Consider the following 19,956-nt stretch of genomic DNA (forward strand, 5'->3'; position numbering starts at 1 on the left):
TGGCCTTTATGACTTGTGGACTTCAACTCCCAGAATTCCTGGAATTCTGGGAGTTGAAGTGCACAAGTCATAAAAGGGCTGTAGTTCCCTACCACTGCTTTAGTATCTTAAAATTCCTTTTACTGCCTTGCTACCCAGAATTCCAGCAGACTGTTTTGTCTTTGGTGGGGTATATACATTTCTGTTAATAAATTTATTTTTCAACAATCTAATTATTCACTTTCAGGAGCTTTAAAAGGGCACCTGCCCTGATCTGTTTGCTAATATACACTTGCAACACCCCAAATTAAAACATTTGCCAACATTTAATGGGATAAAAAATATATTTGTTCTCTCCCAAAGCGTTAAGAACAGTTTGTTTGCTTTTCTAAGAGAAAAATGATACAGTCTCTGAATCAGAAAAGACCACTAGAGGGCATCAAACATTTTCAGCATCAAAAAATTAAATCTGTGCCCATCTATGAATTTCACTCGCAAACACGCTCTTTTGGATAAATTGCCCTGCCACATCAAGCTTCCGGAATATTTTCTTTTCCATCTTATTAGCTTCCACAAAACAGCATTATCCTTGCTTGTGTTATTCTGCTGTGACTAGTGTTGGCAGGAGATCCTCACCTCATTCCTCAGTGTAGAACACGGAAAATATTATACAGGTAATTTTCAATTAACCACCAAAATCGATCCCAAAACCACAAATCAAACCCTTTGTGGCAAAGTCAGACGGTTGAATGAATTTTGCCCCGTTTTACGACTTCTTTTGTTAAGTGAATCACTGCAGTTGTTGAGTTAGGACAGCTGGTCCTTGACTTACGACAATTCAGCCCAGAATTTATGTTGCCAAGTGAGATTTGTTAAGTGAGTTTTTGCCCTATTTTATGACTTTTCTTGCCACATTTAAGTGAATCACTGCCACTGTCCACTTAGTAACACTGTTGTTAAGTGAATCTGGCTTCCCCCCATTGACTTTGCTCGTCAGGGGGTCGCAAAAGGAGATCCCAAAAGGGCCATGGCAGCCATCACAAAGACAAGTCAGTTGGCAAGTATCTGGATTTTTTAAAACGTTTTATTTTTTCACATTTGAAAAACATCTTTTTTAGTGAACAGCATGATTCCAGGTTTTCCCATTTCCATACAAACATGACCTTGATTGCATACTCCTCTTTCACATTTAGTTTCATATCTTATCATTACTTCACATATTTTCTATTAATTTTCTCAAGTACTTTCCTCAAACTTATATATTTTCAGTTCATTTCTTAACCTATTTCAATTTTAAATAATTCTCCTATCTGCATTGTGCATTATGCTTTTTTATCTGTCAGGTTTGCCAATTTCATCGCATATTCTTATTTCATCATTTCAAAAACTCCATCTCAATTTGAACATTTCAAAAAAGTCCCCCCCTCCCCCATTGCCAATTAGATGCAAGCATCTGAATTTTGATCACATGACCGCAGGGATGCTGCAACGGTCATTAAAGTGTGAAAAATGGCAGGAAGTCCCTTTTCCCGGTGGCTGTTGTAACTCTGAATGGTCACTAAATGAGCTGTTTCTAAATCGAGGACAAGTTGTACAGCTTTCAGGATTGTGAGCTGTCAGTTTGAGCCAGAATTCTCTTGCGCCAACTTCGTAGGTTGGACAGCTGGCATCACTAAACAGAGACTTTAAGAGATGCAAGTGAGGAGGCCGGAAATTTGACTCCCCTTTTGCTCGCCTGGCACAGGGAAAATTTTAAAAAGGGGTGGATCCAATAACGCTAAGTGAGGAAAGGAGAAATTATTCAGAGTTTGGCAATCTGTAAACACGGCTGAATGGAGGTAATACATTCAAAAACCATGAATCAGACAGCTGGGATGAGAGGGAGCAAGTCTCCTTTTGAATCTGTGTTATGATTCAGACTGGAAAGTTTAAAATGAGAAAGAAAAAACATTGGATCAAAGGGAATTTTACAGCTTTTCTTGCCACCTTTGCCAAGTTGTGAAATTAGTTAAACGGTTGGTTCAACCTATCTGGCTTCCCCGAAGGCCGCAAAAGGGGATTGCGTGACCCTGGGACACAGCAAGGGCCGTACGTATGAACCGGTTGGCAAGCGCCTGAATTTTGATCACGTGACCACGGTCATAAATGTGAAGAATGGCCACACGTCACTTTTTTTCAGGGCTAACTTGAATCGGTCACTAAATGAACTGTTAAGTTGAGGAGTACCTGTACTTCAAGGGGGCAGATTGTGAATAGAATTCCCCATTAATGTCTGGATCGTTCGTTTCCACGTTTCTAAAACAAAGCAAAACATGTTTTTTTTAAAAATGGAAACGGGTTTATGGCAGGGTTTTTTTATGATCTTTTTATTTGCCCTGACGTAAATATTGTTGAATTAGTTACTAATAGTCACCACTTCCTGCTTGGCAAGAGAATCATTAACCCCGTGAAAGTCACAATTCTGCCTTAGAATTGCAGAGGAAGCGTTCATGGCCTTGAGGAGGATTGGATCAGGAGTCCCATCATCCCCGGTCAATCCAGCCAATTGTTATCGTAACCTTGGAATAAATAAATGTATACTCCCGGCGTGTGGAGAGAACAACTGGTTGAAAATTAACTTGTCTGAATGTTGTGTTTTTTTTCTGCTTTGATGAAACTCTCTGGTTTTCATCCATTTTCTAAAGAAAGAAACGTTAAGATTTTGCAGAAAATCAAAGTGGTCTGCCTATCAGAGAAAGAAAGAAAGAAAGAATTCACCAAGGACATTCTGTTGTCCAATTTTAGGAAATTTTCAATAATTTGAGGAAGATGCATGCCAGATTTTTTGCTGCACTATCTCCTCTCTTCCTGCGAGTTAAGAGTACAGCAAAGAAGTGTTTTATCAAAACTACCACCAAAGCTAATTTAGAAAGAGGACCGTGCTTTGGAAGGAATACAGTGTAGGAATAATAAGCCTCATTATCATATTTATTTATGAATTCATCTTTAAATTATGCTGGATAGGCATACCTAAAAGCCTGTAGTCCTATCAAAAGCATACACCTAAACTGTGTGCTTGTCAAAAAAAAAATTGTTTAAAAAAAGTCAGCTAAGTCTTTCAATTTTACTAGCAGTTATTTGCAGTTTGTTTTCTCTTATGTAGATCTGCATCTTTAAGCTGTAAAATGCTCTGTTTGTTCACACAGGGCTGTTCCCCTCCAGGAAGTGCCAAAATGCCTTTTCAATTATTACATTTTCCACCCAGCCTTTTGAGAAATCAGATTAGAAGGCAGCAAAGCAGACCAGAACAATAGGTATTCCTGTCAGCTGTTTTGGTGGCAGGCTATCTCAAGAGCTTGTGTAACCTGTCTCAAAACCTCTCTTCAATGAATAGCCAGTATATACACAATTTTAATCAGTTTTATGGCATACAAAGGGAAAACACATGTCTACATGTATTTAGTTCAAGCAAGTCCATATTTAATTAATAGTGTGGAAAACCAGTTACACGAAGGACAAGATTTTGGGGTTTTAATGGAAGCAGAATATTTCCGTGGCTCCAATTGTTCTGTTTTTTTTTAAAAGCAGATGTTATGTCAAATCACTCTTATTTTTTTTAGTAAAGTTTTTATTTTTATCTCCAAAGTTAAAATACAAAATAGACAGAAAAAAAATCAATTACAAACAAAACATCAAAACAAAAAAAAACACCCAGTAATAAAAATGCGCATAAAATATAATATGAACATTAAACATAAAATGACCGCCTTGGTTGAATGCTGAAAAATATATCTGATACATCCTCCCCAGCCTTGTGTAACAGGTCTACAAATAGTTAAACTTTCCCATTTATATTTACCCAAAATATTATCTAGCATTAAAAGATGTCACCAATATGGAAATCTATTGTCTATGCATCTAGTCAACCTACTCTCTATTCACTTAAAAATAAAAAGTGGAACAGGTAACCCCAATCTTCAAAATCCTGTCAACAGTCTGTTATTGCATTTAACAGAGAGAAAGTCTGCAAACACCTTCCAAATCTCTTATAAATGTATTTAATCCATTGTCTCTAATAAAAAAAAGAATGCAGATCAAATAAATCACTCCAAAAGTCCATCGTTCAGAAACAGCACATTAAGAAAGGACAACAACCGAGCAATATCTGCTGGCCGTTAGTGGTAAGATCTGGCCAACTTAAATCAACCTCAGGAGATAAACAGGGTTGGGCCTGATTTACTATTCGGAGGGTGGACACTTCCACAGAATGCCAGAAGTGTAGGTCAGTAATTAAGGGGGGGGGGAATCACATGAAGGTGATGACAAACCACTTAAATCTCACTTCCAAAGAAATTACATGTAATTCAAGTTCATGTAATTACATGTAATTCAAGTTACATGAGTTCAAGTTCAAAGAGACATTTTTTTTTTTAAAAAGCAGCAACTTGCACAGTAATAATTGTAACAGAGTGAAGAGGTTCTGGGGTAAAGAGAGCCGTGTTTGGCATTTTTACACAAGATTAGCATATAATTCATTCCATTATTTTAATAACCATATACAGGTAAGCCCTCGACTTACAATTCATTTAGTGACCATTCAAAGCCATGGTAGCGCAATGGTTAAGAGTGCAGTACTGCAAGCTACTTCTGCTGACTGCCGGCTGACTGCAATTAGGCAGTTTGAATGTCACCAGGCTCAAGGTTGACTCAGCCTTCCATCCTTCCCAGGTGGGTAAAATGAGGACTGTTGGGGGCAAGAGGCGGACTCTGTAAACCGCTTAGATAGGGCTGCAAAGCACGGTGAAGTGGTATGTGAGTCCAAGTGATATTTGCTAATGTTACAGTGGCACTGAAAAAATGACTTGTGAGCCCTTTCCGTATTTCCTGCAGCAGGAACTCTAGCTTACATCGAAGGAAATTGATCTGGATGAATGGACAGGAAAGCGGCAAGATCCTGCATGCAGAGAGAGTGGCAAGGAACAGAAGATCAATACTGCAAATCAATTGGCAATTCCCTCCCAATACAACACTGTGATACTACAAGCTTAAGTGCAGGGCTGTTTATAAAGACTTTCAGCTACAAAGGGGCTACTTTCAATAAAATGTTTTGAAAATATTATAATGTATATTCCAGCTTTCTAAACCCAGGACGAGATAAATCATGAAAGCGTTAACAGAATAGTAGGCACTGAGGCACTGGTCTGAATTAAGATGAAGTCAAAGAATTAACTAATCAAGTAGGAATTTTATACATCTTTCCGGATTGTAAGTGAAGTAGCTTTTCCACCACTTGCCAATGACGTCAGTAGCCTCAGTGTCTCAAAGTCCAGATGTCAACGCTAACCAGTAACCACTGTCATTTGTTTCCTGCTTTACAGAAAGGAAATTAATACTACAGGTAGTCCTGGACTTACAACCACAATTGAGCCCAAAATCCCTGTTGCTGAGTGAGACACAGAGTCCCCCCACCCCACCACATTTTATGCCACGGGTGTTAAGTGAACCACTGCAGCTCTTAAGTTAGTTTTTATTTTATTTATTTATTGAATTTATATTGCCGCCTATTCGCCCATGGCGACTCAAGGTGGCTTACAGAATGCAAAACCTTATTTAAAATGTAAAAAAAAAAAAGCCCAATAAAAATTAACAAAAAGAATGAAATAAATTAATAAAGTACAATAATAGTCACACAGTTAAGTGAATCTGGCTTTCGTATTGACTCTGCTTGGATCCCATAACCCTGGGACACGGCAATTGTTGTAAAGAAGTCAGTTGCCAAGCACCCAAATTTTGATCACGTGACGATGGGGATGCTTCAAGTGTGAAAAGCGATCATAAGTCACTTTTTTCAGTGCTGTTGACTTTGAGAGGTCACTAAAGGAACCAAGGTAAGTTGAGGACTACCTGTATAGGTTAACGAGCCAATGGAATGTAATAGAATGAGCAACTTTCATTACCTACAGCAACTTGTAATGAAAGCTGTTCATTACAAGTTTCAATTAGGATAATTGAGCCCAACATTTCCACGGCTGAGCAAGACCATTATTAGGTAAGTTGTGCCCCATTTTATGCCCTGTTAAAAGCAAATCGCTGCAGTTCCTAAGTGAACTGCCGGCAGAGAAGCCTGCAAAATGGTGACCACATGACCCTGTCGTAAAGACATGCTGGTTGCCAAGTGCCAAATGTCAATCATGTGACCATGGGGATGTGGCGACGGCCGTAAGAATGAGAACCGGTCGTAAGTCACTTTTTCAGTGCATTGTAACTTCGAACGGTGACCAAAATGAAACAGAGGTTGTAAGTCGAGGATTACCTGCCATTTGCTTTCACAAAAACGGCAACTCACTTGCTTAATTCACTTCCTTATTTCACAAAAGGAAGCAAAAACATAAATTTCTGCGTTAAATTCTCCCTGCTTTCTTCTCCTTTTGTGGCTTTTGTTGCCATTTTATGTAAACTTGGGACTACCTCGCCCGGGTGATTTACTTCAGAGCAATTTGTTTAAGGTCATGCAAAGATACATCATTGCTTTAAGGGCCCCAACTTGCTGGCGGAAAATAAAATAAACAAATCTAACAACAGTTTTGTTTTGTTTTCTCTTCCCCCAAGAGGACGTCTGGGTAACAATGAGTAAAAAGTTGGGACCGAAAAAGTCTTTTTTTCTCTCTCTCTGGCCAAAATCTGTTATACAGACCAGGAAGAATTTCCCAATTACATCTTGACAAACAGCCATTTTTAGAATAATAGCTCATTGCGCACTTGTGAAGAAACCAAGCAAGAGATAGGAAGTTAGCAGGATATAGTATTGCCTACTAATATCACATAGTTGTGGTCTTCACTGGCAAAGGACTATTTTAAAAACCCCGTCAGCTGCTCTATAGCTTCCCCAACTGAAGCTTTGCTTCTGTTTGTTGTCAAGACTCTTGTCGCTATGGAGATACTTCTACTGCTTTAAGTCATGCTGTTACTTTTTTTTTTTTTTGCTGGGGATGATCAACTGGATTTAGCAAGGAACTTGATCTATGGAAAAGCTTTTTCAACCTTGCACCAAATACCCCAAATCTAACCCCACTTTAATCTAGGAAAAGGTAAGGAGTCCTTGTGGATTTTTACTCCACTTGTTGCCGACTTTAGGGGTTGGTGCTCATCGCCCTTTCAAGACCATTGATCCAACGTTGTCCGAAGACTTTTCCAGAGTCATGTGGTCAGTATGACATCACAGAACAAGATTACCTTCCCACCAAAGTGGTACCTATTTGTCCACTTGCATCTGCACACTTTTGAACTGCTACTGTGTTTCCCAGAAAATAAGACCGGGTCTTAGTATTATTTTTTTGCTCCAAAAGACGCATTTGGGATTAAAGTTCCGGTTAGGTCTTACGGGTACTAAATGCATGCATCTGGCTGATGATCTTAACTGGGGGTTTATTTTGGGGGTAGTGCTTATATTATGAACATCCTGAAAAAAATCATGCTGGGGCTTATTTTCCATTTGGGTCTTATTTTCAGGGAAAGGCAACAGGTTGGCAGGAAACAGAGCGAGGATGTTGCACGATTCCTGGTTTTTGATCCTGGGCTGCTGACTTTCCAGCTGGCAAGCCCAGCGTTTTAGCCGCTAAGCCAGTGGTCACCAACCAGTGGGCCGGGGACCAATGGTGTTCCGCGAGAAATGTCACCCTCAAAAGCAATTAATCCAGGCTGCGCGGGAACACAAGGCTGTGCTGCCCACATGGCTCACTAGAACACGAGGCTTGCATGTCTTGTATTGTGAACAACATGAGGTAGTGACGGGAGGGGGGGACTTGCCCCACTGGCCCCTGGGCTGCTTCTTTCTGCTTCTTTCTTCCTCTGCTTTTGGCTGCACACAAGGAAAGCAGCAAAAGTCTTTCTTTCTCTCCTCCAAACTCTGCCAGAAATGAGTCTTTGGGACTCTGCAAGGCCTCCTGCTCCAAGAGGCTGCACCAGTGCGACAAGTCTCACAAAGACTCATCTCTGGCGGAGTTTGGGGAAGAGAAAGACCGACTTCTGTTGTTTCTGCTGCTTTCCTTGCATGAAGCCAAAAGTCTCTCCCTCCGAGAATGGAGCTGGAAATGGCATCCTGCGATTCCAAATAAAGAACGATGGATTGGTAGGAAAATGGGACGAGAAGATTTTCCTGCAGATTTTTTGGGGGATTTTCCTAGGGTCTCTGGTCTGCGGGATTTAAAATTATGAGTTTGGTGGTCTCTGAGGTCCAAAAGGTTGGTAACTCCTGTGCTAAGCTACCGTGCTGCCCCGATTTTAATCTACACTTAGTTTTAAATAGGGGTTTGGCAATCTTATCAAGGCCGATCATGCCTCAACAATACATCAATTTAGATCTGCAGGTTGGAATATCCTGTGAATTAAAGCGACACCTCCCTAGCTACTGAGAAATTAACAGCTTCCCACAGAACTTAAGCACCAAACATAACACATTAAAATGGCTGAAATCCTAAGGAGTCATCGTATCACTATTTTCCTCTGAAATCTTACAAGTCTTTGGATTTTATGGGAGATTGACATTTGTTTTAAAATAGGAGGCCTACACATTGCATAGGTGAGGGTTAGATGTGAGTCTTGCATGGCCCATGTAGCCATTTCCTGGGTTCAGAGGTGATACTGAGAAGCTTACTTTACTGATAATTGCAAATAGTCTTTAACCTACAAACATTCGTTTAATGACCATTCAAAGTTATGGCATTGAAAAAAGTAACTTACGATCACTTCTCAGACACTACGAAAGAGGAAATGCTGAAATTCAGATCAAGCCTTTATTAGAAAGACCAGAGAAATCGCAAACCTTCATTTGCATGAGAAAATACACTTCCAGCTGCTTTTTTAAACCAATTTGTCAGAAACATGATACCCAGAAGGCCAAAATAAAATGTCATTCGTCTTTACACGAAGTTATTTGTTCAAGACAAGCTATCAGAACTGTGGCAGCTTCACGTTGAGCTGTCATGTCACACCTCCCCCTCCTTATCCCCTACGAATCAATGACCTACCTTTAAGATTGAAGGAAATCATACAGAATAACAACCCAGTGACAGTCAATTAAGAATTTGGCAACAGAGAGATGCAGCTGAATTTTAATATCCAGAAAAAAGCGGAAAGCTTCCCAGATCTTTAGAAAAAAGAAGAAAAAAAAATGACACAAAATGGGAAAACAGGTACATATTTTACAGGGCTACAAACTCTGTATTATTTCTCCCTGGAGTTCTATGATGGCAAAGCAGAAGGAGAATCGTTTATTTCAAGAAACAAGATAATTCTTTATTCTATATGAAATTGGGAGCCCGTATAACGAAGAACAGGAACCAGAGCTATTTTGAAACTGACAAAACTGGATCTGCCTCTTCCCAATTTACAAAAAAATCCTCTTTTTACAACATTCTCTGTGTTGCCAAACATTGTTCGCCATCACGAGGCATGTCAAATTCTGAATCCAACAACTGATGTTAAATCTTCTCAATTGCCAATTGAAGCAAAACTAAGGAAACGGTAATAATGCCACTTGTGCCCACTGAAGTTAAATGAATTAAAAATGAGTTTTTAAAAACGCAGTTGATAAGACTGTGTATTACACACAAATCTTGGATTCTTCATGCAACCAGGAAGTCCCGCCCAATTTATCAACTATTAAATAAGCAGCAACTGCAGTATCAGGCATCCATGATTTCTGCTCAAGCTAAGTGCATTGATCATGTTATCTAGTTTGGTAATGAAACGTCTGCAAGAAAGCAATGAAGCTCAGAGAGCTCTGGGATCTCACATTTCAACTCTGAACTACAAATATTCTTCTTTAACAACAATCTTTTGCCCGCCATTCCCTATAGCTGTTTTTATTTACTTATGACACTCAATTCTGAAGGAACACACATATGTGCAAAAATGGCCAATACAATTATACCAATGACTCGTTAGCTGTGCTAGCTCTCAAGGTATTTCCTCCGAAAATTCATGGAATTCAGGTTCAGTTTAAACTTGGTTTTGAAACCAGCGTATCATCTCTCCCCTCCCCTTAATTTTTAAAAGTGGGAAGGTGGCCTGATGAAAAAACTGTTTAATAAACACCAGTTTCACAGCCTTCCTGATAGGGATAGGATTCAGTACATAACCTGCTTGGGTTTATCCAAACTATTTGGGTAAATCCAGTGTTAAATAAGATTGCTGCATGTGTTCTTGACCAATAGCCAACGTTTGGAAAGAATAAATATCCAGAATTACACGTATAACACTGATAAATCAAATCTGCCCTCGATCTCTAGACTGAGATTGCTGACATATGTTGCCAATTATTTTTTAAAGAGGATTTTCAGACCACTTGGACTACATTTCTGGAAACATTTTGTTTTTGTATAATTTTCCGAGATCCTCTCTCCCTCCATTTTAAAACTGATGGAAGAATGTTTTTCTGCAGAAATCTGAGTGCTAGTAAGACTAGGGATGAACAGTTCTGTAACCCAATGAAATGCCTTTTATAAATATTGGCAGTGTTTTCTATTCACACATTTCTTCTGGGGTTGCTTGTGTGTGATCACAGCTCTACTCAGCACTGTAAAGCTTTCTAAATTTTAGTCTGGATGTTGCTGCTTGTATTATCACTTGAACGCTTCAGTGAATCACTAGTTTACAATTTTTTTGGGGGGGGGAGGCAAACAGCTGCTCCAAGTGAATCCAAAGAGGCGCAGTGCACTGCAGTTTTGAGAACCACTGTTCTTGCCTGGCTCTGGACTATAAACGAAAAATCTTTTTCCGATTACTACTTTACTCACCAATTTGTAGTTTTCCTCAAAGTATGGATCACTACAAGGGATACGCCTCATCTGCAACTGTATAGTCGATTTATCGAAAGAACGAGAAGCTGGAAATTTTCCACCAGTCTCCATATTCTCCAAGGTAGAGAATATTCCAGGTCCCTCCACTATTTTAAAATTCTGTTAAGGCAGAACTCTAGAATCTGTTTTAGTCCCGTGTTATAAAATAGTCGAGAAGAAAAGTATTCACACCATCTGGCAAATATGCAGTTCATTCAACATGCCTTTTTCTTGTCACCAGTTCTAAGCCAAAAGACAATCATGCACAACAGTCTGTTTGCTGGCTGTTCTAAGCAATCAAGTTAACTCTGGGCCATGACTGTAGGAAGAAACTGTGACTTCCTTCAGAGGGATAGGCAGAATTTCACTGACTTGGGAATGAAATATTTTGGAAAATTCCAGAACGTTCTGCTAATCATGCAGTTCCCAGGACAGTTCCAATTGAAAGTAAATCCTGTGAACCAGAAGCAGTCGTGAACCTCCAACAGGTGGGTTTCATCCAGAGCGCTGTGTCTCCTTTGGAGGATTTACTTCCAGAAATTGTCAAAATACAGCCATGTGAATGACGAAATGCTCTAGAAAACTCCAGAACATTCCATGTCTTCATCAGCGAGTTTCACATCTCCTACTGCGTTGCATGATATTCCTTACCTTCAAAGTCACTAACAATGTTATACATGCAAAACGGTTTGAAACCAAAAGCCTGGCACATTTATGTCTCTCTCTGTGTGTGTGTGTGGAGAGAGAGAAAGAGAGAGAATCATAGTTAATTCTGTGCCTTATAGAACGAAGCATAAATGTTTTAGCCAGCATTTCACAAAAGCACGTAGCATACTCAATTGTGGCTTTGTTCATAGTTAAATTTCATTAGTTAATTCTGCCTCTCCTCTCTATATTTACCGTTTGTCTCTCTAAACAACCAAGTGCCTATGTATTTATATTTTCTTTCTGCCTATATTCCAGACTTCTGATGCAATGGACTGTGACCTCTAAAAGTTACGCAATACTCCTTTTGTGTTAGTTTTCAAGGAGGCACTAGGCTTTTTTAAATTGGTTTTGCCAGAGCCCCAGATTTAGTATTTCAAAGTCAACATAGCACTTCTGAAGAGTTCTACTATACATCTCACCCGACTGCTACAGATGAGGAACATCTGGAAAGAATTTCCATATAATCTCCTTGGGTGGTTCGGTGTGCCTCCAAATCCATAGTATGGTCCTTATAAAAAAGTATGTGTATGTAAGTAAGAAACAAACTGAACTTTATCAAACTTTTAATAAGGTGGCTATAAAAATGCAGCAGTAACTGTTAGAAACCCATGTAAACTGATTACTATTACAGGGTCAAGTTATTATTGTATTATTGCACCTGACAATGCGGACAAAGGACTATTACAAATAGTTTAAAGATCCTAGTTGGGGGTAGGATTTCCATTGCCAGGGGAAGCGATGGTTAGGAAAAACAACCTAGCTAGCAACATTAGTCCTGCTTGTAGTCATTAAGCAAGGACCTCACATTTCTCCTGCCCTGCTACGCTAGCTTATGCTTCAACTGCCCCCCCGCCCGCCACTCTTTATCTACCTGTCTCTGCCCTTTTGGCTGCCCTGAACTCCACTACTGCTAATCCTCAAACTACAACCACAACTGAGTCCAAAATTTCTGTTGCGAAGCAAGACAGTCATTAAGTGAAGCACTGCAGTTATTAAATTACCAACACGGTTGTTAAGTGAATCTAGCTTCCCCATTGATTTTGCTCATCAGAAGGTCGCAAAAGGGGATCACGTGACCCCAGGAACCAGTTGCCAAGCATCTACAATTTTGATCACATGACCTTGGAGATGATGCCAACAGTAGTTAACTGTGAAAAGCGGTTATAAGTCACTTTTTTTTCCTGTGCTGTTGTAAGTTTGGATGGCTACTAAAAGAACTGCGGTTAGGTCAAGGGACTATCGGTACCACTGCCTATGCCTCCTGCACCCTGCTTGCCCACAACTGACCTATGCGATCTGCTTCCTCCCACTGACAAAAACATGCCCAATCAACGGCCGCTCCATAGGGATAGGCAGGTGACAAGTGGAATGCAGGACAGCCAAAAGGGCAGATATGGGTAGATAGGCAGTTGTTACAAAGGTTTTATAAAGGGCCAGGATCTGCCCTGGCTGGAAAAATCTCAACAAAAAAAAATATGGGGCATTAGGCCTTCCATAAGCCTCTGTGGTGCAGTGGTTAGAGTGCAGTACTACAAGGTACTTCTGTAGCCTGCTGCCTACAATTTGGCAGTTCAAATCCCACCAGGCTCAAGGTTGACTCCGCCTTCCATCCTTCCGAGGTGTGTCAAATGAGGACCCAGATTGCTGGGGAAAAGAGGCCGACTCTGTAAATCACTTAGAGAGAGCTGTAAAGCACTATAAAGCAGTCTATAAGTATAAGTGCTATTGCCATACCAGAGCAACAAAACAATCCCAACACCACTTCTGGAAACATAACATTGCCCATTGTACAGGTGATCCTCGACTTAACTGAGGCCCAAAATTTGTTGCAGATGTTAAGTGCATTTTGCCCCCATTTTAGAACCTTTCTTGCCCCAGCTGCTAAGCAAATCACTGCTGAAAAGGTTAGCAACCTGGCTGTTCACTGAATCCCGCTTCCCCATTGTCTCTGCTTGTCAGATGGCCAAGTGTGATCACATGATTCCAGAGACGCTGCAACCATCGGAAAGACGAGTCACTCGCCAAGCCTCCAAATTCTGGTCAGCTGACTGTGGGGGATGCTGCAGTGGCCATGTGAAAAACGGCCATCAGTCACTTTTTTCAGCGCCTTTGTAACTTTGAACCGGTGTTAAAAATGTAGTCATAAGTTGAGAACTGCACTGGTCCTACTGCAGGATTTGGGCCATTGCTGGTAAAAACCAAACTGGGCCAACGAAGTAATACATAAAAATGTTTTAGCAATACGGGAGGCTGCTATTCCTAAAAGCAGTCCTTACCCCTACACCAGGGGTGTCAAACTCAAGGCCTGGGAGGGCTGGATCCTACCCACGGGGTGCTTAGATGTGGCCTAGGGCCACCCTGGAAACAGCAAAGGCCTGGCCCATGGTGCCTCTGCCAGTGGAAATGGTGCTCGGGAGGGCTGTTTTCTGACAGAGCGCTCAGGCGCCCCCCCGCCCCCTGCGACATCCAGCTGGCCATGCCCACCCCGCTAAGGTCAACACAATGCTGATGCGGCCCTCAAGGAAATAGTTTGACACCACTGACCTACACCAAACAAATGCACTTCAGAAACTAGAGAGATACCTGTTAAGAATTAACAATGGCATGATAGCAAGAGCCCTTAGACTTATGTTTTGCTTCACAGTGCTTTACGGCCCTTAGTGATTCACAGCCAGCCTCTTGCCCCCAACTATCTCGGTCAGTGATGGCGAACCTTTTTGTTGTGGTGTGCTGAAAGAGTGCACGCTGGCACCCACAACGCAATGCACCCCGCCCCCTTACCTGCACTGTGCATGCGTGTACCTCCCAGCTGATTTTTGCCCTGTTTAAGGCAATTTTCACCCTCCTGAAGGCTCAAGGAAAGCCTCTGCAGCCTTGGGAGGCCGAAAAACAGGCCTTCCGGAAATAACAGAAGTGCTGATTTTCAGCCTCTAGAGCCTGGGGGATGCCATTTTCACCCTCCCAGAGGCTTGAGGGAAACCTCTGGAGCCTGAAAACGGGCCCGTTTCAGCACTTCCAGAAGGCCCGTTTTTCAGCCCCCTATGGCTGAAGAGAGGCACACGCATGGGCAGGTAAGTTTGGCTGGGGCTCACGTGCCTACACAAATGGCTCTGCCTGCCACCTGTGGCACACGTGTCATAGGTTCACCATCATGGATCTATGTCCTTGTTTTACCGACCTCTGAAGGATGGAAGGCCAACCTTGAGCCATTCAGTATCGGAACTCCTGGAGTATCATGAATGTTATCCATCAGACATATTCAATATGTTAATCATAGCAAAAACTCTCCTACACCAAAACAAACAGCTAGGTAGGCAAGCGTCTTTATCTTTTTACTTTAGATTATCTTTTCGGTCTATAAGGGAGTAACAGACTGATTTCAGGAACCTTATAAAGGTAACTGTTTCAACACAAACACATAGCAAGCTTAGATCTAGTAGTTTGTTTTGATGCGGTACTCTGAAGTCCATGAATTGTATATTTTGTAGTTTTGCTTTAAAAGCAAACTGTCTGTTGTTATTGAAGCTTCAGAGATCATGAAACAAAACAAGTTTACTATGTTTTTTTTTAATGAATTGCCATAGGTCAGCTCAAGCTATTGTGTATTTTGGGGTACAAAAGGGTGAAATGATTTTAACTCGATTGTTTTTCCCTCTTGGCTGACTAGCAGAATAACTGATAGCCAATACAACCCTGGCCTACCTGTATTTTTTTTTCCATGCAAGCTTATTTTCCACAAACATGACTTTATGGAAAGCATTTCTATAATGCAATATAAATAACATTTTATTGATTAGCCATTAGGCCGTATCATCAATATATTAATAAAAGCAACAGCAGGACTATGGCTAGTGATCTTGTCAAATATCAAAGTATACAAATTTGATAGGTTCAAAACAACCAAATGGAAGCTACTAATTGGACAAGAAGCTTGTTTGCACGGGGAGTTATGCAGCTCAACCATGCACTTTCTATTTCCTATAATACAGTAGAATGAAAGTCCAGTTAACCAACTGCTGTTCCAATTTTTTATATATATTTTAATTTATGATAACAGCAACAATTAAACTAAAAGTTAAGATGGAGATTAAACAGAATTTTAAGTCACCAGCCTCTAATATTGGTCATAATGTGCATAATGGTCATTTGCTTAATATTTTTTAATGTTTAGATGCCATTTAATTAGTTTTTTAAAAAGATTAAGTGTTCCTGTAGAGTTAGGCTAAGTAGGAAAGATTAACCATAAGGCTAAAAACAAGTGTACTTCAACAGTCAAACGCCACACACCACCAGCTACTTTCGATATTACATAAAGCTTGCTACTTTTAGACCCTTCAAAAGATTCCTCCAAAAACAAGTTAGTCAAAACCAAACTCTTCTTTCTGCATACAGTCATACAAGTTGGAAAAGCAAATCCACGAAGCACGACTTTCACAACAACAAAGGAAACCAATTTCTCCATCCTACAACCAGGCAACACAAAATTGGATTTTGTTTTGTTCTGCAGCCAATTTCCTTTCGGGTCCTCTTGCAAAACCACCAAAGGCCCTTTGGTACACGCACAGGTCTGAGATGGGAGCTACTGATTTCTTGCTTCAATCTCCGACCCGAGCTGTGGCATGGCCTGTTTTTCCGATGCAACGAATTCATTAAAAACGGGAGAGGGGAAAATATAGATTTCCCCCCCTTTTTCCTGAGCGAAAACGGACCAAGATCGGAGAATGCAATTCCCAGCATTAACAGAAAGGGCACCATCTTTGACCCGCTTTTTTCTTTCCAAAGACCTCTTTCAACGATAAAATTGCTCCTACGACCCTTTGCAACAGCCTCCCACCAACCCAGGCTTTGGCTCTTCCAGCCGGCAACTCCCTTCCAGCCGGGCGGGCTGTCACGAAGGTGGATCGCTCCTCCCGCCGCGGAATTTTCCCTCGCAGAAGGGCTCGAGCGGACGCACGGGGGGGAGGGGAGGAGCAGCCGTTTCCTCGACGCACCGTAGCGACGCTCAGCAGAGGGGGAGGCGGCGGTTGCTCGGCACAGACGCGCACGCTAAAAAGGGCCGGGGAGGAAGGTGGGGGGAGGACGACGACAAAGGCTCTGTCGCTCCACCGCCTTGAAAGGGGAGAGCCCAGCCAAGCTCTCCGCCGGCGCCGCCTTTTCCGGAGCGAGCTGGGGCGCCGCCAGCCAGAGCCGTCGGAAGAATGCAACCTCCTCGTCACATGACCTCCGGCCGACGTGCAGCAGCGCCCCTCCAGGGAGGCGCTCCGCCATCTTGAATTGACGCAGTTACAGCTAACTGCTCGAAAAGCCGCCGCTGCACAGACGCCCCTCCGTTCTCCTTCCCCACCCGCAAAAGGAACGGAATTGGTGTGGGGAAAGTGGGGGAATGAAAACCGTCCGCGGCCGACCTAGCCGCTTCTGCCCCGGCACCGCTCCGCTTCCCCTCCCTGCTGTCATGGCGCCCGTTTTCTTCTTTCCCTTTGCGCCAGCCAAACCCCCCCCAGCCCCGCCCCTTCTTCCCCCTCAGCCTTACTCAAGCGGAGGCGTCTGCCCCTGCTGCAGGATGATGTCAGTATTTGCCAATCGGGACGCGCCTCTTCGGGGCGTCCTTACAGCCGATTGGCTCCCGCTCTTCCTGCTACCCCCCCCCTCTTTCTCGGGCCCCGCCCCTTGACTGAGGGTTGCTCGCCGCGGTTCGCTGCGGAGAAAAAGCCCGGCAGGAAAGAGGCGGCGGGAAGGGCAGGGAGGAAAGTTACAAACGCCACACGCTCCCCCGACGCTGTCGCCGCACAAGACGCCATTTCGTGCTGAGAAAGACACGCTCCCCCCTCCCCGCCAGACAAACGAAGAAAAAAAGAAAAAAAAATAACCAGCGGGACCAGACAAAGGGGGCCAAAAAACATCCATATATACACTTACAAGACATTTAGTCGCCCGCCCTTCTTTCACCCCCCTCTTGCGTACCCAGCGCCCTATTACAGCCGCCGCCTCTGGGTCCCGGCCGGGCAGCCAGCAAAGCCTCTCCCGCCGCTTCCTCCTGTTTCTGCTGCTCCGACGGGGAAATGAGCTACTCTAGCCTGCCCTTCTCCTTCCTCCCCTCGGTTCTCCCGGCTCCATCAAAGCAGCAGCGGAGCCGCCAGCTCCGGCTTTTATCTGGCGCCCCGAGTTTGCGCACTGAAAGGAGGCTCACTCAGCCCCTGGTGGGCGTCGAATGAAACCCCAGCCCGCCTCCCCTCCCGAGCTCCGCAGCCGCAAAGACGGAGGCTCCTTCTGGGCCGGACGCCGAGAGGTGTCAGGCTCCGAGCCTAGCCCCGCGTCGTATGCCCCAAAGGAGCTCTTTCTGTCTGTTGCTCTCTCCCCTCCCCCAATAACCCCTTGAAGAGAAGCTCGGTGCGTCTTCCTCGATCCCGACAGTTTGCCCTCCCCCGCCCGCCTGACTCAGAGGGAGCGGGACGCAAAGTCCCCGGCGCCTTGCAAGAGCGAGCGGTCCCCGGTTTGAGGAAGAAAGGCGCTCAGCGAGGGTCGGGGATCGGCGCGTTCTCGGCTCCTCCAGTGACACTTTCGCCAGCCAATCAGGCCTCCTTCCATCCCTCACCCGGGATTCACGCCGGCTGAGCGAAGCTAAAGATAGCGCTGTCGCCCCGTTCCTCCCCCCACCCCACCGACCACCAACGCAACCCAAACAAAGCGGCTCTTTACAATAAATAGTCTGCCCCTCCGTTTCCTCTTCTACTCCCCCCCCCCCATTTTCTCTCCCCTCCGGCTTCTGCCTCTTTGCTTTTCAGATAGCGAGCGTGGGGGGGAGCTCTTCCCTCAACACACACAAACGCACACACACCGGCGAGACTCTCGTCGCCCCCCACCCCCCTTTTCCTTCTCCACGGACCCATCCACAGCCCGGCCGGGGCTCGCCTTCAAAGGGCAGCCCCTGCCAGCCGCAGCCCACAAGGAAAATGGCGGCTGTTTGGCTTCGCCCTGGTAACCCTGCCCCTGCCAGGCGGGGTGGGCGAACCCGTGCGGCGGGGGGAGAGGCGACGCCATTTTCCCGGAGAGAGAGAGAGAGAGAGAGAGCGAGCGAGAGAGAGAGAGAGAGAGAGAGGCAGTGACATCGGAAGGAGCGTAGGCGGCTGCGAGGAGGGAGACACGGGAGCCAGAGCAGCAGCGGCGGCGGAGGCGGCACGGGGGGCAACCAAGGGGTGGTCCAGAGGTCCGAAGCGGTTCGCAGCGGGGCCCTGTGCAGCCAAGCCAGCCAGCCCGTTCGGGGGGTAGTTGCCTTCGACCCTCCTCCTCCTTTCCCCGCAGCCTCGCTCGCTAGCTCTCTCTTACCCGCGGGAACTCCGCAGCGGGACGGTTGCATTGTGGTGGCGGGGCCAAGCCAGGGGCTCGGGTCGGGGTGCCGCTGCCTGGCCGGTGATCATTCCAGGTGAGTTCGGGGCCACCGCCGCTATTTGTTATGGTGCGGTTGTCATGCCCGGGGATGCGGGGGGAGGGTTGAGAGAGGCAGAGGGAGCGCCTCTTCTTTCCCCGAAGGGCAGCAGCAGCGGCGGAGTATCGCCGCCCTCCGGGGGTGGGGGGCGCGTCCGTCTGTGGGACCCTTTATGTTATTTTTATAATTAAACTGGCTTTTGCCTCCTCGTAAAGTGTGTGTGTGTGTGTGTGAGAGAGAGAGAGAGAAAGGGCGGGGGGGAGACGGTGTCACCTTTTAAACAGCCGAGGGGGAGTCGCTCCCGTCTTGTGAATATGGCGCGTTTTATTGTAAAGCGGCGGAGGGTTTGTCCTTCATGGCAGTTTTATCACACCGGGCTTCATCTTCATATTTTGGGGAGGGGGGAAGGAAAGAGGCTGACGGCGGGGCCGCAGGGGGAACCCCCTCTCCGAGGGATTAAGCGGGGGGTCTTTTCTGACAGGCTCGGAAACAACCCCTGAACGCCGACTTTTGTGAGGGGAAGGGCGGCTGTTCTTCGTCGTCCGTCCGTCTCCCCCTCAAACCTGCCCCTTTTTCTCCGGTCCGGACAGAGGGGGCCTAACGAATCATCCTCCGCTCTCTGGGCCAAACAGTTCTCGGGACTTGGCTTGGCAAGGCGAGCCCGTCTTCGCTTCGTTAAAGAGGCGGGCGGACGGGCGGACGAGCCTTTTTTTTATTTATAGCCGCCTCCGGGCGCGGGCGAACGACCGCTCTTCCCTTTCTGGAGGAAGGGCGCGGGGGAGAAGAAAGAGGACGACGGGGAGGATGAGAAGAAGCCTCTTGCCCGGGGAAGTGCTGAGGGGAGAGGGGTCGCTCCTGCTGCAGACCCGGGGTGGGGTGTGGGGGTAGAGAAGCAAACGGTCGCCCGAAGTCCCGGTCTCCTCAAGAGTCCTTCGCCCGGAAGGGTGGGGGGGTGTCTCCCGAGCAAGCGGTTGCTGCAAACCCCCGACTGCCTCTTCACCTCAGTTTGTTTCGGTTGCCCGTCATAGA

At 44.8% G+C, this 19,956-nt stretch overlaps 1 protein-coding gene and 2 long non-coding RNA genes across 12 annotated transcripts in view; 2 read left to right on the forward strand and 1 right to left on the reverse strand.

The window, feature by feature from the left end:
• Positions 1-1,045: 1,045 nt before the first annotated feature.
• Positions 1,046-18,138, reverse strand: LOC148125561 (uncharacterized). Its single transcript, XR_015743968.1, has 2 exons — positions 2,206-18,138; positions 1,046-1,662 (listed from the first exon to the last, which is right to left on the reverse strand). It is a non-coding gene; the product is annotated as an uncharacterized LOC148125561 (long non-coding RNA).
• On the forward strand, positions 4,197-4,385 carry LOC148125562 (uncharacterized). Its single transcript, XR_015743969.1, has 2 exons — positions 4,197-4,317; positions 4,353-4,385. It is a non-coding gene; the product is annotated as an uncharacterized LOC148125562 (long non-coding RNA).
• Positions 18,139-18,524: 386 nt separating the features above from the next.
• Positions 18,525-19,956, forward strand: part of KMT2E (lysine methyltransferase 2E (inactive)) — a 55,666-nt gene continuing 54,234 nt past the window's right edge. For 3 of the 10 annotated variants that reach the window (XM_087935525.1, XM_087935528.1, XM_087935531.1), the window contains exon 1: positions 18,525-18,924. The gene's annotated coding sequence lies outside the window, so the exon portion shown is untranslated. The remainder of the gene's footprint in view (positions 18,925-19,956) is intronic. The other 7 variants (XM_087935527.1, XM_026701585.2, XM_087935530.1 and 4 more) reach the window with 4 other exon arrangements.

This window comes from Pseudonaja textilis, chromosome 5, assembly GCF_049901715.1.
Source record: "Pseudonaja textilis isolate UNSWEBS1 chromosome 5, rPseTex1.2, whole genome shotgun sequence".
Classification (NCBI taxonomy): Eukaryota; Metazoa; Chordata; class Lepidosauria; order Squamata; family Elapidae; genus Pseudonaja; species Pseudonaja textilis.